Source organism: Lithobates pipiens, unplaced genomic scaffold (assembly GCF_037356315.1).
Source record: "Lithobates pipiens isolate NorthernLeopardFrog02 unplaced genomic scaffold, aLitPip1_a1.2 Scaffold_22, whole genome shotgun sequence".
Classification (NCBI taxonomy): Eukaryota; Metazoa; Chordata; class Amphibia; order Anura; family Ranidae; genus Lithobates; species Lithobates pipiens.
Window position 1 is genome coordinate 254,869,134 of NW_027507784.1, and position 13,116 is coordinate 254,882,249.

The 13,116-nt window shown below is 46.0% G+C and overlaps 1 long non-coding RNA gene across 4 annotated transcripts in view; it reads left to right on the plus strand.

Moving 5' to 3' along the window:
* LOC143924578 (uncharacterized) overlaps positions 1 to 13,116 on the plus strand; it is a 175,192-nt gene that overhangs the window by 108,144 nt on the left and 53,932 nt on the right. The gene's annotated exons all lie outside the window — the stretch shown is intronic.

Genomic DNA, 13,116 nt, shown 5'->3' on the forward strand with positions numbered 1-13,116 from the left:
TTCTGCACCACTCTGAGTACCTGGGAAGGAAAAAGAATAATATTATAATAATGAGCTCCTGCAATATAATGGAGGCACTTACCACCAGTGTAAAAGGGTAAATCTCTGGGGCTCCTCACTGTCCACCATGGTAAGAGGTTGTTGCTGGGGATCCTCATTAACCACCAGTGTAGGAGTGTTTGTTATTGGGTTTCCTTATTGACCACCAATGTAACAAGGTAGGTTACTTTGGCTTCCCACTGACCACCAATTATGGCCGAAACTAAGAGGGGTGCTGGGGTGGACTGTGCCCCCCAGATTTCAGTTGTACCCCCTCAGGTCAGCCACCCCATGGACATTTTGCCTGGCTGCTAAGCAGAAGTGCGGGCTGTGCTGTGCTCACCCTCTCCTGTCGTAACAGCACTCCTCCATGAAGCAGGAGACACAGAATTGCTCTTACACAGGACTGTACATAGTTTGATTACCAGCCCTCTTCCCACATTTCCTGCTGCTGGGAGATGGCCCTTGGAGGACATAAGGGGTAGGTTATCAAGCTGTGTGTGTACAGCCTGTAATAAGAGCCATCCTGTGTCATCTTTATGTAGTAATGCTGTTATGACAGGAGGGGAGAGCACAGCACAGCCTGTACCGCCTCCCGGATCTGTAGTGAGCCAGGAGTCTGGGGGTTGGAACTTGCAGGTGGGATACTTGTATTGGGAACACAATGGAGGAGGGGGAATGGAGCACAGTCTATTTGCTTTTAGTAAATCAACCCCATGGCATATGGTATTATAACAAAATGAGTGATGAAGCACAGAGTTTGTCAGCAGTTTGTTGAAGGCTGCCTATCCAGGTTAGTTCACATACATTGTTTCTTACATTAAGACCTGATGAAGGAGACATGTTCAGGCCTCCAAAACATGTTGGCTTTTTTATATAGTAGACTTTTACCTGAGCTGATATTAAAATAAGTTTGTGCCGGGACTGTTAACTTTTGGTTTGGAGCTTCAATCTTAAATACATTTAGTTAAATTATCAACCCAAAAATAGAAGCCACCAGCCCAGAATCCAGACACCCTGTTCAAACACCACTGAAAATGGTTTGTAATGCCAGTAGGATAATCCTACGGTTTCAGCACGACTTACTGTATCCATACCATCATTCAACACCGAGTACTACTTTGTCCAGTGAGTAATTTCTGCATAAACTGACAGATAGTAGCAGTAGGATAAGTATCCACTCAACTTCCAAAAAATTCCCAGCTGCTCTAATGCCTACTGGTTACTTCTTGGGCACTGCCTTAGACAAAGGGCTTGCTCTGCTCACAATTGGTGCATATGCATTAGCAATAAATAAATAAATCCAATGTACGATAATGAAACTGCTTCAAGTGCACTAGCTTTCACATAACAAACTCATATTAAAGATCTCTGTTAGGACTACAGCTGTATTGGAAGTTCAATAAGAGATGCTTGGAGTTGGTCTACAATATGGGTTGATGACCCTTCACTCACAAGCTTAGGCTGACCACAGACAGGGCAGATGTCTCCTTTAGTGTGAGCAGCTGGGACATAGATGTGATCGCAGCAGGAAAATGTCATTTTATCACACCTATGTTGATGCTATTTTATCTTGTATTAAAACTGGTATAAAAACAATCTGTGTTGCTGATATCAGTAATTTTATATTTGCTTCAAATTTTTAACCTGCACAAAAAAAAGATAGTAGAAAACAGATGGATTGGCATTAGTACTAAATGTACATTTCTGTATATGTGTACATGACCTCACTTCACAGTGAACATCTAACACTATCACCTGCTTCTGTAACTAAAGATATATCGGGGGGTCATCTGGGTCCTTTGCCAGAGTTGTTGCTGTTCAGCTTCCCAATATTACAACTTGAGGATCTTATTTTCTACTTTGAAAAGCAAATTTGTTATTAATAGCATAATATGTACAAAAGAACACACATCTGTTTTTTTTAAGGCTTAAGTGTGTGAGTACTAGATGCACACCGACATTTGCATTTTGAAATTCTCATGCAGGACAAGTTGTCATCACAACCTGCCCTGTGTTGCGGACTCCCAGAATAATTTACCAGAACATCTGTTACAGCATACAGGCCAGATTTTGCTTTTTAATAGGCACCGTTCATCTAAACTTGTACCCAAGTATACAGCAAACTGCCTGTGTGCATTGATCCACATGATTCAGTTCATTTTGGCTTCTGGATAGTGTTTGGTGGGCATTTAGATCCCTTTCTTGGTGCACTCATTTTAAGGGGCTCTAAAATTTCAAGGAGCATTTAATTGTAATAACTCCAAGCAAATCCATTGATATGAGTTGCTTTCACTGCCCAAATGACTTCCACAGGAGTCAAAAGAATTGCTGTGATACTGCTGGACTTGCAGGTATAATTCCAATACATTTACATCTCTACCTTCTATGTGTTGAGTCAGAGAAACAAACCTATCTTTCTTGTATGTGGAGTCTCTGCTCCTTCTTATGTTTTCATGAAGCGCATAACTGCTTTTACCATCCTTCTTGAGAGCCCCCTTCTCTTCCTCCCTTAGCTAATTTAGCTCTTTTTACTGTAAATCTGTATGTAAACTTTTTTTTTGTTTACACAATATAAGTTATTTTTAAATTGAATATATATTTTTACTATGCTGTTACATACCTGATAGGAGACTGAAATGGCGAGGTTGGCCTCTCTTGTATCTCAAGCCCAGGCCCTACTGACAGTGGAACAGATGGTGCCAAGGGAAGGGAGGAACACATGTGCCTGTAGGTGTTTATTGTAGAGCTTGTGGCAGGAGTTCGGCAGGAGACTCGGTGGGTCAGGCAGAACATCAGGTCAGGAACTGCAATGATGGTGAGTAGATCAGGCGAGGGTAAAGGGGCACTCCACCAGGCTTACAGGTTCAGGTTGCATGGTTTGCCGGAGCTCCCCGCAGGCTTGAGACAAGAACACACTGTGTCCATTGGAGCTGGGATGAGGGGCAGCCAGTGTAGACACTCGGAGGTAACATGAAGCCAAACAGCAGACAGAGGCATAGTCAAAAGGAAAACAGAGTCAGCAACGAGCAGGCAGTGAGGTACTAAGGCAAGAGACAGAAGCAAAGTCAGGAGTAAGCCAAAGTCAGGAACTGATAATCAAAAGCATAAACAGAATCCAAGGTCGGGTCAATGTCAAGCCAGGTCAGCAAAGTATATCAAGTAGGAATCAAGTACAAGGGAATAACTGAAGACCAGTCAGCACTGAGCAGGAGTCAGAGCACCCTTTGAATAGAAGAAGAAGAAAGAACAGGTGTGCCAAACTAAGTGCAGTATTTAAAAAAACACACTATTTAATCATTAAAAATCAAGGCCAAATGGCTACTCACAAAAATGGTATGAATAAAGGCATGTAAATATTTCCAGAGTGACACAGTGCTTCTGTGGTCCAAGCTGCTGTCCTGTTGGTATACGACCAGGCTGGGTGCAAGGATGGTCCAGGGGTGCTAGCAAAATCGCTGTTGGTGTTGCTATGGTGTCCTTATTGTATCCACTGGGGAAGTCCAGAATGCCCAGGATACAGTATACTAGCGTCCTATGCTTTATTCGGGGACCGGAAACCGGAACCGGAAGTGCGTTCCAGCCTGGAACACAAACATCGAAGGACCGGAAGTCACGTGATACGGGTAACCAATGGGATGATGCGTTTCACAACTCCGTTGTGATCTGAGGAAACAACGGAGTTGTGAAACGCGTCATCCCATTGGCTACCCATATCATGCGACTTCCGGTCCTTCAATGTTTGATTTTTAATGATTAAATAGTGTGTTTTTTTAAATACTGCACTTAGTTTGGCGCACCTGTTCTTTCGTCTCTTTGTCATTTCAGAGTGTTTGCTTCCACTCTAAAGGTTGCTGCCTACGGTGCTTCCCTATGAACTTATTTTATCTTAATAGAATGACTTGGACTTATTTTAATTGATTTAATTCAAGCACCATCCGTTTTCTTCTTGTGCCCCTCCCCCCCCCCCATTGTAACTAATTCTGGATATTCAGTTGATTTTTGCGCCATTAATTTCTTTTTTTTCCCCCTGCACCCTTTGAATAGGCCGTCTGTTGCCATTGGAGACTGTGGACATGCTCCCGTGAGTGCGTGCATTCATGTGCGTATGCGCACGTGCTTTCGCACTTCTGCAAATATTTGTTAGCCTGTGCATAGTTCTATGGGCAATAGCGTGGCACAGTATAGCATGCAAACTTGAGTGTGCCCAATGTGTCACAACAGTTCTCTGACATATGCATTGCAAAAGAAACATTATTTTATGGCTTATATAAAAGAGGCAAGTTACCTTGTTTCTAAATTAAATCATAATATGACTAATTGATAATGAAAATGTTTTGAAGACTAACAATTTGTATTAATTTTTGTACAGGAAAATGCATGACGGCTGTACAATACATAAATTGTGAGACATAAAGCAATGAAAAGTGGACTAACAGCAGAAGCAATCAGGCAGAAGTCATTCAAAAACAAACAGCAGAATTGTAACTTGTAGTTAAAGGAGCTGCAAATATAAAATTAGGTAATGAGGTAGCAATATTATCTATGCACGTACTACAAATAGCAATTGACCAGTACTCAGCTTCACAAGAACAAGCCCTGTGCCATTAGTGAGTAGAAAAATAAAGAGTAAACATATAGAGAAACTCCAAAAAGAGAGGGGGAGAAAGCAGAGAAAAGGGGGATAAAGAAGGGGTGAGAAAACACCTAACTGGCAAAACCAGCAATATGTCTCAAGGCTGGACCTCACCACATAACCCCCAAGGTAGTCCCTACTAATAGTAAGGAGGTGAGTCAGGTAAGTGGAGACTCCAAGCGGAGTCCCATAGTTCCCAGGTAGACTCGAACACCGGCTGTTCGCACGTTCGGCGAATACCGAACGTTATGGGCCGTTCGCGCCAAATTTTGTGGCGCTCACGGCCCACAATGCACTGTGATCCCGCATGCTTGGCCAATCACAGCGGCACCGGCAGTGAGGAGAGCCATAATGTGCTGGAGGCCATAATACCTGTGGCCAATTATAGCTCAGTGCACAGCCCACACTATATAAGGCCGCTAGTGCGGTGGCCATGTGTAGTGTGTTCCGGCATGCAGGGAAAGAGCAAGATAGGCAGGGACAGTGTGTTCTTTTCTCAGGCATCTGCAGGAGTTAAAATGGGTGTTGTGTGCTTCCAGCACAGTATACACCTGTATCTACTCTTCATTGCTGGTGTTCTCTAATACAGGCATCTTCAGGAGTTAGTGGGTGTTGTGTGCCTCCAGCACAGTATACACCTGTATCTACCCTTTATTGCTGGTGTTCTCTAATACAGGCATCTGCAGGAATTAGTGGGTGTTGTGTGCTTCCAGCACAGTATACACCTGTATCTACTCTTCATTGCTGGTGTTCTCTAATACAGGCATCTTCAGGAGTTAGTGGGTGTTGTGTGCCTCCAGCACAGTATACACCTGTATCTACCCTTTATTGCTGGTGTTCTCTAATACAGGCATCTGCAGTTGTTAGTGGGTGTTGTGTTCCTCCAGCACAGTATACACCTGTATCTACCCTTTATTGCTGGTGTTCTCTAATACAGGCATCTGCAGGAGTTAGTGGGTGTTGTGTGCCTCCAGCACAGTTTACACCTGCATCTACCCTTTATTGCTGGTGTTCTCTAATACAGGCATCTGCAGGAGTTAGTGGATGTTGTGTGCCTCCAGCACAGTATACACCTATATCCAACTTTTATTGCTGGTGTTCTCTAATACAGGCATCTGCAGGAGTTAGTGGGTGTTGTGTGCCTCCAGCACAGTATACACCTGCATCTATCCTTTATTGCTGGTGTTCTCTAATACAGGCATCTGCCGGAGTTAAAGTGGGTGTTGTGTGCCTCCAGCACAGTATACACCTGTATCTACCCTTTATTGCTGGTGTTCTCTAATACAGGCATCTGCAGGAGTTAAAGTGGGTGTTGTGTGCCTCCAGCACAGTATACACCTGTATCTACCCTTTATTGCTGGTGTTCTCTAATACAGGCATCTGCAGGAGTTAGTGGGTGTTGTGTGCCTCCAGCACAATATACACCTGTATCTACCCTTTATTGCTGGTGTTCTCTAAGCCCTTGTACACACGGTCGGACATTCCGACAACAAAATCCGACTGATTTTTTCCGACTGATTTTTCCGTGTTTCATACACACGGTCGGACAAAGTTGTCGGAAAATCTGATCGTTCGGAGCGTGATGACGTTTGTACGTTACGACGGGACTACGTTCAGGCTAGTAGCCAATAGCTTTGGTCTCGTAATTTGATCTGAGCATGCGTGGCACTTTGTCCGATCGGAATTGTCTACAAACGATCAGACAAAGCCCTATCGGATGATTTTGTCGTAAAATTTTATATCCAGCTCTCAGACTTTGTTGGTCGGACATTCCGATGGAAAAAGTCCGATGGAGCCCACACACGGTCGGATTATCTGACAACACCGTCCGATCGGACATTTTCCATTGTAATTTTCGACCGTGTGTACAAGGGCTAATACAGGCATCTTCAGGAGTTAAAGTTGGTGTTGTGTGCCTCCAGCACAGTATATACCTGTATCTACCCTTTATTGCTGGTGTTCTCGAATCCAGACATCTGCAGGAGTTAGTGGGTGTTGTGTTCCTCCAGCACAGTATACACCTGTATCTACCCTTTATTGCTGGTGTTCTCTAATACAGGCATCTGCAGGAGTTAAAGTGGGTGTTGTGTGCCTCCAGCACAGTATACACCTGTATCTACCCTTTATTGCTGGTGTTCTCTAATACAGGCATCTGCAGGAGTTAGTGGGTGTTGTGTGCCTCCAGCACAATATACACCTGTATCTACCCTTTATTGCTGGTGTTCTCTAAGCCCTTGTACACACGGTCGGACATTCCGACAACAAAATCCGACTGATTTTTTCCGACTGATTTTTCCGTGTTTCATACACAGGGTCGGACAAAGCTGTCGGAAAATCTGATCGTTCGGAGCGTGATGACGTTTGTACGTTACGACGGGACTACGTTCAGGCTAGTAGCCAATAGCTTTGGTCTCGTAATTTGATCTGAGCATGCGTGGCACTTTGTCCGATCGGAATTGTCTACAAACGATCAGACAAAGCCCTATCGGATGATTTTGTCGTAAAATTTTATATCCAGCTCTCAGACTTTGTTGGTCGGACATTCCGATGGAAAAAGTCCGATGGAGCCCACACACGGTCGGATTATCTGACAACACCGTCCGATCGGACATTTTCCATTGTAATTTTCGACCGTGTGTACAAGGGCTAATACAGGCATCTTCAGGAGTTAAAGTTGGTGTTGTGTGCCTCCAGCACAGTATATACCTGTATCTACCCTTTATTGCTGGTGTTCTCGAATCCAGACATCTGCAGGAGTTAGTGGGTGTTGTGTTCCTCCAGCACAGTATACACCTGTATCTACCCTTTATTGCTGGTGTTCTCTAATACAGGCATCTGCAGGAGTTAAAGTGGGTGTTGTGTGCCTCTAGCACAGTGTACACCTGTATCTACCCTGTATTGCTGGTGTTCTTTAATACGGGCACCTGCCGCAATTACAGTGGGCGTTGTGTGCCTCGAGGACAATATACACTACCCAATTGCTGGTTTTCCCATCTCCCTGCAGGCCATTACTATGTCTGGAAGGCCAACAAGGAGAGGCAGACAGTCACAAGCCAATAAAAGAAGGCAAGCTGGCTCTGTGTCTAGAGACAACAGTGCTGGTCGTGGACACGGTGCATCGTCATCCATGGCACGGGGCACTGGGACACGCTTGTCCTTATTTTCGGCAGCTGGACGCGTTAAGCTGCATCATACCAAAGACTTGGTAGAGTGGATGACCAAGACCTCCTCATCCTCCTCATACTCTCTCACCCAGGCTCAGGGTACTAGCAAAGCAGCTGCCAACACATCCTCTTCCCTCATCTCAATGTCATCAGTCACTCCTTCCCTAGACCCACCATGTCCTCCTTAGGAGTCCCCCGAACTGTTTGAGTACAGTGTTGGGTACATGCTCCAGGAGGATGCCCAGCATTTTGAAGGCTCTGATGATGATACCCAGCTAGAGGAAGGCAGTAGCGTGAGCGCAGAGAGAGGGGATGCTCAAGAAGGACAGCAATCTGGCAGTCATGTTCCACCAGCTGCAGCATACTGCCAGGTTTGCTCCAGTGATGAAGAGGGAGGGGAAGATGAGGTCACTGACTCCACATAGGTGCCTGATAGGAAAGAGGAGGAGGAGTAGGAGGAGAAGGCACATCTCCAATGAGGCAGGATGCCCTCCGGGGGCCAGCTTAGGGGCAGCACACCGACTGAATCACACCACAGAGCTCCGCCTTCGCAGGGCGCTGCCTCTGCGCGTTATTCCAAAAGTTCTTTGGTGTGGGCCCTTTTTGAGATGAGTGCATCAGATCGCACCATGCAGCTCATTGGCAAGCGTACCTTAAAGACCCACACCAAAGAACAAAGCGGACCTCTCCTTGCTCCTCATCAGCTGGGATCTCCAACCCCACTAGACCTTGAGTCCTCTCTGAAACCTACACTGAGAGGAATGAAGGTGTAGAATTAGGTGTGTCACAGCCAAGTACTTGCGAGCACTCTGCTAGCAGTACACCCACGTCCGATTGTAGCAAACAAATTTCCCTGCCCCAGCTGCTGGACCGTCGAAAGAAGTTCACTCCCAGCCGTCCACATGCCCAGCGGTTGAATGCTAGCTTGGCTAAATTGCTAGCACTTCAACTGCTGCCTTTTCAGTTGGTAGACTCGGTCCCCTTCCGCGAGTTTGTGCAATGTGCAGTTCCTCAGTGGCAGATCCCCAAACACCACTTTTTCTCGTGGAAGGCGATTCTGGCTCTCTACCGGCATGTGGAATGCAATGTCCATGCCTCGCTGGACAGGGCGGTCAGCAGTAAGGTGCATATTACTGCTGACTCATGGTCCAGCAGATATGGACAGGGACGTTACCTATCTTTCACGGCCCCTTGGGTCACTCTTCTGGCAGCTGGGAAGGATACAGGACAAGGTGCAGTAGTGTTGGAGGTTATTCTGCCACCACCCCTCCAAAATGCTACTACTGGTTGTGACACACCTCTCTCCTCCACCCTCTCCTCTTCTCCTTCCTCTATGGCCTCTTCCAGTACTCTGTCCTCGGAACCAACAGTGCTCCGTAGGCGTTCAAGGGGCTAGGAAAGTACGCAGGCAAAAAGATTCCATGCCATGCTTGCGCTAGTTTGTTTGGGGGACAGGAGCCATACTGGGGCAGATATTTTGTCAGCTCTGCAGGGGCAGGCCGAGAGGTGGTTGACGCCATGCCAGCTTAAGCCAAGATTGGTGGTTTGCAACAATGGCACCAACCTCCTCTCCGCCCACCGACAGGAACAACTGACCCATGTGCCCTGTGTGGCTCACGTCCTTAACCTGGTGGTGCAGCAGTTCTTGGGCAGGTACCCGGGCTTACAGGATGTCCTGAGGCAGGCCAGGAAAGTCTGTGTGCATTTCTGCCGATCGTTTAATGCCCGTGCCTGCCTGGCTGAGCTCCAAAAGGAGTTGAACATGCCCAAGAACCGCCTTATATGTGACATGCCCACCAGGTGGAACTCAACGTTGGCCATGCTGCAGCGGCTGCACACGCAGCAGAGGGCCATCAATGAGTACCTGTGTGACTACGGCACCAGGACAGGGTCAAGGGATCTTGTTTTTTTTTCACCACACCAGTGGGGCATAATCAGGGATGCATGCATTGTCCTGTCACCATTTGAGGAGGCCACGAGGATGGTGAGCAGTGACAGTGCATGCATCAGTGACATTGTACCTCTTGTCCACTTGTTGGCACATATGCTGCGTGAAATAATGGACAGGGCACTTGAGGCAGATCAGAGGCAGGAAGAGGAGGACTTCCTTGTCTCTCAAGGCCCCCTTTATCCAGACAGTGTTCCTGCTGTCCCACCCATCACACAGGAAGAGGAGGAGGAGGAGGCTTGTGTCAGCATGGAGGGGGAGCCTGGCACTCAGCATCAGCAGTCTTTTAGGGATGATTTACAGTCCCAGGAAACCTGTGGACTTGTAAGTGGCTGGGAGGAGTTTGCTGCGGATCATGTTGTCCTTAGTGGCCCAGTGGACTCCAGCCCGAATGCCTCAGCTAACCTATGCTGCATGGCCTCCCTGATCCTGCAAAGCCTACGGAATGATCCCTGTATTCTTCAGATCAAGGAGAGGGACCATTACTGGCTGGCCACTCTTCTTGATCCACGGTACAAGGGTAAGGTTGCGGACCTTATCTTGCCATCGCAGAGGATGAGACACTCCGGGAGGCCTTGCAGAAAGGTCTGTGCAACGCGTTCCCAGCGACTGGGAGGTTACAAACTCCTGGTCCTGTACAACGTGTTGCTGAGGCTTCGGTCAGAAGGAGCGGTGGAGAAGGTGGGCGTCTGACCGATGCGTTCAGACAATTTTTTAGTCCGCAGCCCAAAGTTATGATTGGTTCCAGTAATCATCGCCAGCGTCTGATTTACATGGTGCAGGAATACCTAGGGGCAAGGTCAGACTTGGACACCTTCCCCACCGAAAATCCTCTGGCTTACTGGGTCTTGAGGATGGATCACTGGCCAGAGCTTGCACAGTATGCAATTGAGCTACTGGCCTGTCCTGCATCCAGCATTCTATCGGAACTTTGAGGGCTTATAGTGTTGTGGCAACACCTTAGGCCCCCATTTCTTCAGAGCATATAGGGCAGGCCCCTACTTTCAAACATCCAACTTACAAATGTCTCCTACTTGCAAACGGAAGGAGACAACAGGAAGTGAGATGAAAAAAGACAGACGGCAAAAAAAATTATACACCCTTCCCTATGTTTTCCAAAAAGCTTAAAAATAGATTTTTGGACTGGAGCTACACTTTAAAAATGTATCAGTTCAAAATTACAAACAGATTCTACTTAACACAACAAACCTACACAGTCCCTGTCTTGTTTGCACCGCCTATATACTGCTATTCTGAGTATATAGGGCCTGGGGGCCACACGCCTTTCCTTTTTTTAATTTGGGTATGGGGTTCCCCTTAATATCCATACAAGACCCAAAGGGGCTGGTAATGGGCAGGGGGGCTACCCATGCCATTTTTCTCAATGATTTTCATCCGTATTGCCGGAAACAGATATTACATTAAAACCGCAAGCAGTTTTAAATGACTTTTTTTCAATTAAATTTAATTTTGTGCAGGGACTGTTATAAACACGGGAAACAAGTGGCACTTCACAGGCATACTATAGACACCCCCCAGGCACAATATTTAAAGGAATTTTCACTTTTTTTTCCACTTTAATCATCATTAAAATCAGTGCTCCCAAAAAAACGCTAGTTTTAAAAAAATGTTTGCCATTGACCCATGTCCCCTGGGGCAGGAGCCGGGTCCCCAAATCCTTTTTAGGACAATTGGCACTTTTTATTTCGAACGTTCGAGTCCCATAGACTTCAATGGGGTTCTAAAATTCTGGTGCGAACCGAACCAAGGGGTGTTCATCTCATGCCTATTCCCAGGCTTCATTATGTTTGCCCAAGGAGTTGGAAGGAGTTGTGTAGGGATGCTGTAAGATATTCCATCCCATCTTTCTCTTTACATTCCAGATCCTGGCATGCAACTCAGTCAAAGAGGAGGATGCTCTTTTTTTCCCACTGAAGTGCCGCTCGGCACCATGCAGCGGTCAGCACATGGGCTAGCAGTCTTTTAGACTTTTTTTTTGGGGGGAGTGGGAGCGGGACAGTCCCAAAAGGAACCTTTTTAGGATCGAAGGAGATCCAGGACCCAAAGAGAAAATAGAGAAGAGTGTGAACTGCCTGCCAATAAGGCTTAAGGACAGGACCAATACATATGGTACAACATTATCGACTCCTTCTTACATTCTTACAGCACCAGCTGTGCCTATCAGAAGATGGATATATAGAGTGGAGCAGTTCTGGGGTTTGGTAGCAGTGAAAAAGGATTTTATACAGATTTTTGCTCATTATTGCCCAAAATGTGGCTGCATTCAATCCTATGCAGCCTATGTTTGTGTTTGCTGTCAAAATAAAACAGCTGCAGTGAGAGATTCATCAATCTGCACGGTATAGATTAAATGAAGGAATCTAGTAGATTTTAGACTGAACTGAAAAAAAACATATATGTGTATGGTCAGCATACCTATATACGGTATCTTCTAATGTCATGTCAGGGGATGATTAGGGCTGTATCTGTAGCTTTTGAAATTGAACACATTACAGTATACTTTACACATTCTGATAATTAGTCTTGTGTATGTTATCAGTGCAAGAAAAAAAAATATTTTTGTGATAACAGTTGAAAGCATTAGTCTCATGAGAATTAAGCATACCCTGGTATATCTAGTCTCTCCTCGGGCTGTTTTTCTTTAAAGGTCACATAATTCCTTTGTGATTTTTACTGTATTTAAAGATCAGCGAGAAGAAAAAAAGAGCCCTTTGCTGCTCCTACATATCACAAATGCACACATACCGGCCATGTCTCCTCTCTCTACATACTGTGTAACTTTGTCTGAATATCTGTAGAAAAAAAAGTGTGTGTGTGTGTGTAGTAACAAACCACATAAGATAAACTTCAGTTGCAACTGTAGGTAGCAATAACATCTCTGATAATCCACAGAAGGGATGTCAGACTCAATTTAGTCGAAGGCAACAACAGCATTATGGTTTCCCTCAAAGGGCCGTTTGTATGTGTAAGACTAGATGTCCAATGAACCCACCACCTTACATCAGAAGTCAAGTGTACCCCACCTTTAGAAGTCAAGCACTCCCCACTCTCCCTTACATCACAGTGCCCTCACCTTATGCTGCTACTAGAAAGAAGGTGGGAGCAGAGCTGGGAAGCAGAAAAAACAGGGTCTGGAGGAGGATAAGAGGGCTTGCGTCAGCTGTCGGAGTCTGCTAAATGCTGAGACCAGGGGAGGCAGAAATTAGGGTGTGCTGTGGCTGCAAAGAGAGGCACAGGATCTGTAGGAGAAGTTCTGTCTTCCTCTCGACTGAGGATTGCTGAGACGGGGGGGGGGGGGGGGGGGGGGG